The following is a 5,318-nucleotide window of genomic DNA, read 5'->3' as shown; positions in this document are numbered from 1 at the left end:
CCCTCGCCCCGCAGTGGTCTCTCCCAGGACAGCCTCCCCCCCCCGCCGCAGTGGTCTCTCCCCGGACAGCCCCCGTCCCCCCGCCCTCAGTGGTCTCTTCCCGGGGTAACCCCGCCGGCCCCTCTCCGCTCTGCCGGGATAACCCCGCTTCCCGCCACCTCCGCTAACGCCTCCCCGGCCCGCTCCGTCCCTCCGCCGCCTCCTGTCAGCGACGCCTCCCGGAAAACCTCGCTCTGTCTGTGCCGGGACAGCCCCGCACCCCCCCCCCCCCGCCCGCCGCCACGGTGGTCTCGTCCGCCCCCCCGCGCGCCGCCCTACGCACCGGGCCCTGGCGCCGCCGCGCGCGCGCTGACAGGGGGAGTGGCCAAGCGCCGCCGGGTCACACCCACCAGGGCGGAGCCGACGGGGCGGGCACGTGGCCACGCCCCCTCCCGCCCGCACGCGCACGGCGCTGGCGCGCAGCGACCTCTGGTGGGCGGAGAGGGGAATGGCGGGACTGGGGGGACAGGGACGCAGCGGGACGGGGGACACGGTGCGATAGGGGACACGGTGCGATAGGGGACACACCGGGACAGGGGACACGGTGCGATAGGGGACACGGTGTGATAGGGGACACAGCGGGACGGGGGACACAACGGGACGGGGACACAGCGGGACGGGGGACATGGTGCGACAGGAGAGACACCGGGACAGGGGACACAACGGGACAGGGGACACAGCGGGACAGGGGACACGGTGCGATAGGGGACACGGTGTGATAGGGGACACGGTGAGACAGGAGAGACACCGGGACAGGGGACACATCGCGACAGGAGACACACCGGGACGGGGGACACAGCGGGACAGGGGACACGGTGCGGTAGGGGACACAGTGGGACAGGGGAGACTGTGCGATAGGGGACACGGTGCGACAGGAGAGACACCGGGACAGGGGACACACCGGGACGGGGGACACAGTGCGATAGGGGACACGGTGCGATAGGGGACACACCGCGATAGGGGAGACAGCCCATGGGACACAGCGCGACAGGAGTGACACCGGGACAGGGGACACAGTGACAGGGGACACACTGACCTGGGACACACCGACATGGGACACACCTCGATAGGGGAGACAGCCCAAGGGACACATCGCGACAGGAGAGACACCGGCAGAGGGGATACATCGCGACAGGGGACACAGCGACAGGGGACGCAGAGACAGGGGACGTAGCAACAGGGGACACACCACGACAGGGGACACGCAGGGACAGGGGACGCATCGCGACAGGGGACACAGCGACAGGGGACACAGCAACGTGGGACACACCGACATGGGGCACACCGCGACAGGGTACACACCTAACATGTGACACCCCCATGTGACACACTGCAACATGTGACACATCACAGCATGGGACACACCATGACACCACGGGACACAGCCCGACATGTCACCCACCCCGACGTGTCCCCCAGCCCGGCCCTCTGGGCAGTGACACCTTGGGGTCCCAGCACGCGGCTCCTGGTTCGCAGCGGGGCTGAGGAGATCGTGACACCTCCCAGAGCTGGGACACCTCCAGGGCCACCAACTCCGGGTGGCACGGCTGGAGCGTGACCTGAGGCCACCAGTGTGCCCTGAGGCCAGCGGCTGCGAGGGGACGGGGATCTCACATCTGTCCCAGCCCTCACATCTGTCCCACTGGGCCGGGGTGCTCCGGGCAGTGACAGCCCTGTCACTGTGTGTCCCCTGTCGCTGTCGCTGTGTGTCCCCTGTCGCTGTCGCTGTCTGTCCCCTGCCCCTGTCGCTGTGTGTCCCCTGTCCCTGTCGCTGTGTGTCCCTGTCCCTGTCGCTGTGTGTCCCCTGTCGCTGTCGCTGTCTGTCCCCTGTCCCTGTCACTGTGTGTCCCCTGTCGCTGTCGCTGTGTGTCCCCTGCCCCTGTCGCTGTCTGTCCCCTGTCCCTGTCGCTGTGTGTCCCTGTCCCTGTCGCTGTGTGTCCCCTGTCGCTGTCGCTGTCTGTCCCCTGCCCCTGTCGCTGTGTGTCCCCTGTCCCTGTGGCTGTGTGTCCCCTGTCGCTGTCGCTGTCTGTCCCCTGTCCCTGTCGCTGTGTGTCCCCTGTCCCTGTCGCTGTCTGTCCCCTGTCGCTGTCGCTGTCTGTCCCCTGTCCCTGTCGCTGTCTGTCCCCTGCCCCTGTGGCTGTGTGTCCCCTGTCGCTGTCGCTGTCTGTCCCCTGTCCCTGTCGCTGTCTGTCCCCTGTCCCCGGAGCAGGCTCCTCCCAGCCAGGTGCCCACGCCCCCGCTCTGGGCTGGGGGTCCCAGGCCGGCCCCACACGGGGTCCCCCGGCCATGGCGGTGTCCAGGCTGGGACGCGGGGCTGGCTCCTGTCCAGTGTCCCTTGGTTCTGGTCCCCGTGCTGGCACTGGGGAGGATGCTGCCTGTGGGCAGGGTGCCACACCTGCAGACCCCGAGATGAGGATGGGGACAGGCCACTGGCATGGGGACAGGCCACTGGCATGGGGACGGGCCACTCTGATGGGGACAGGCCACTGGGATGGAGACAGGTCACTCTGATGGGGACAGGTCACTCTGATGGGGACAGGTCACTGGGATGGGGACAGGCCACTGGGGTGGGGACAGGCCACTCTGATGGGGACCGGTCACTGGGATGGGGACAGGTCACTCTGATGGGGACAGACCACTGGCATGGGGACAGGTCACTGGGATGGGGACAGGCCACTCTGATGGGGACAGGCCACTCCCCCCCAGGAGCTGCCTCCCCTCCATCCCGGGTGTCCCCCACGAGCCCCTCCTGCCCCACGGACCCCCATGGGCTGTGGGCATTGCTGGGGGGACCTGGCCCTTGTGGGGACCCCCAGACTGGGGCACCCGGCCCGTGGGGGGTCCCTCACAGCACCCGCGCTCCTCTGGCTTCGGGGGTGAGGGGGGACACTCCCACAGCAGCCCCGGGACCCTCTGCTGTCACCCCTGTACTGTCACCCCTGTACTGCCACCCCTGTGCTGCCACCCCTGTATTGTCACCCCTATGCTGTCACCCCTGCACTGTCACCCCTGTGCTGTCACCCCTGTACTGTCACCCCTGTACTGTCACCCCTGTGCTGCCACCCCCTGTGCTGTCACCCCTGTATTGTCACCCCTATGCTGTCACCCCTGTACTGCCACCCCTGTGCTGCCACCCCTGTATTGTCACCCCTATGCTGTCACCCCTGCACTGTCACCCCTGTACTGTCACCCCTGTGCTGCCACCCCCTGTGCTGTCACCCCTGTATTGTCACCCCTATGCTGTCACCCCTGTACTGCCACCCCTGTGCTGCCACCCCTGTATTGTCACCCCTATGCTGTCACCCCTGCACTGTCACCCCTGTGCTGCCACCCCTGTATTGTCACCCCTATGCTGTCACCCCTGTGCTGTCACTCCTGTACTGTCACCCCTGCACTGTCACCCCTGTGCTGTCACCCCCTGTGCTGTCACCCCTGTATTGTCACCCCTATGCTGTCACCCCTGCACTGTCACCCCTGTGCTGCCACCCCTGTATTGTCACCCCTATGCTGTCACCCCTGCACTGTCACCCCTGTGCTGCCACCCCTGTATTGTCACCCCTATGCTGTCACCCCTGTGCTGTCACTCCTGTACTGTCACCCCTGCACTGTCACCCCTGTGCTGCCACCCCCTGTGCTGTCACCCCTGTATTGTCACCCCTATGCTGTCACCCCTGTACTGCCACCCCTGTGCTGCCACCCCTGTATTGTCACCCCTATGCTGTCACCCCTGCACTGTCACCCCTGTGCTGCCACCCCTGTATTGTCACCCCTATGCTGTCACCCCTGTGCTGTCACTCCTGTACTGTCACCTCTGCACTGTCACCCCTGTGCTGTCACCCCTGTATTGTCACCCCTGTGCTGTCACCCCCTCTCCACGCACACCCCGAGGGCAGGGGGTGTCACCTCCCCCCACCATCAGCCCCCAGGTGACCCCGGCTGGGGTGGGCTCCCCTCCCTGCTCCCCCCCCGGGCTGTCCCGGTGTGTCCCCGTCTGTCCCCAGCCCTGTCCCCAGCGCCGGGCTCGGGGTGAGCGGCGGGGGCCAGGGGGGTCTCAGGGATGAGAGGCGGGGTCAGGGATGAGTGCCAGGGGTGGGGGGGCAGGAACGGAGCTGGGGGATCAGAGGTGGGGTCAGGGGTGGGGGGCTCAGGCGTGGGGGGCTCAAGGGTGAGGGGCTCGGGGGCTCGGGGCTCAAGGGATGGGGGGCTCAAGGATGGGGGCTCGGGGGGCTCAGGCAGCCGGCGAGGGAGGAGGGTCCCTGCCCCACCCGCCGGGGTCCCTGCTCGGGGCGGTGCCGGGGGTCGCGCCCCGGGCGCTGCCCCGGCCCCGCGCGGTGCCGCAGCCCGGGGCGGTGCCGGGGGCGCGGGGGCTGCGCTGCCCCGGCCCGGCCCGAGGAAGGAAGCGGCGGGCGCGGGGGGCCGGGCGCGGCGGGGGAAGTTTCTCCGCGGGACCGCCCGGGGCGGCGGAGGAGGCGGCCGCAGACTTCCTCCTCCTCCTCGTCCTCGTCCCCGTCCTGCTCCTCGTCCCGCCGCCGCTGCCGCCCGGCCCCGCGCCCGCCGCCGCGCCATGCCCCGGGGTGAGTGCGGGGCCGGGGCACCGGGCTTTGGGGCGGGGGTCCCGCGGCCGGGGGGCCCCGCCGGGCTCCGGGCGGGGGGCGGGAGGAGCCGCCGGTCGGGGCCAGGGCGGGGGCGGCGGGACCCGCCCGGAGCGGGACCAGGGGGGATAACGGAGCTGCCGGGATAACGGAGCTGCCGGGGAGAGCGGGCTGGGATAGCGGAGCTGCGGGGACCGGGGCAGCGCCGGGGATAACGGAACCGCCGGGGATAACGGAACCGCCGGGGATAGCGGAACCGTCAGGGATAGCGGGGCCCGGGGATAACGGGACAGCCGGGGATAACGGGGGACCCCGGGAGGAGCGGAGCTTTTGGCGAGAGCGGCTCCGGCAGCAGCCGGGACAGAGCGGGGACAGAAACGGGCCCGGCCCGACCCCCTCGGCGGGACCCCGGCCCCGCTCCCGCCGGAGCTGCGGCCGCACCCCCGCCCCGCTGCCGCTGCCGGCCCGGCGCTGCAGGGGCTGCGCGACACCGGGGGGCGCTGCACGGCCCGCGGGCCCCCGGCCCCGTCCTGACACACCGACCCCTGCACCGACCCCCTGCACCGACCCACCGACCCCCTGCACCGACCCCCCTGCACTGACCCACCGACCCCCTGCACCGACCCCCTGCACTGACCCCTCCCCCCCGACCCCCGTGCAATGAGCGCTGAGCCCCTGCCCCGACCA

At 70.2% G+C, this 5,318-nt stretch overlaps 1 protein-coding gene across 1 annotated transcript in view; it reads left to right on the top strand.

The window, feature by feature from the left end:
* Positions 1-4,570: 4,570 nt before the first annotated feature.
* Positions 4,571-5,318, top strand: part of RHOG (ras homolog family member G) — a 7,981-nt gene continuing 7,233 nt past the window's right edge. The window contains exon 1 of the mRNA XM_054293811.1: positions 4,571-4,613. The gene's annotated coding sequence lies outside the window, so the exon portion shown is untranslated. The remainder of the gene's footprint in view (positions 4,614-5,318) is intronic.

The sequence above is a fragment of the Melozone crissalis genome, unplaced genomic scaffold (genome assembly GCF_028551555.1).
Source record: "Melozone crissalis strain CALT ecotype California unplaced genomic scaffold, PUWL_Pcris_2 ptg000187l_1, whole genome shotgun sequence".
Taxonomy (NCBI): Eukaryota; Metazoa; Chordata; class Aves; order Passeriformes; family Passerellidae; genus Melozone; species Melozone crissalis.
The sequence above is the reverse complement of the archived record's forward strand: the minus strand, read 5'-3'. Positions and strand labels throughout refer to the sequence as shown.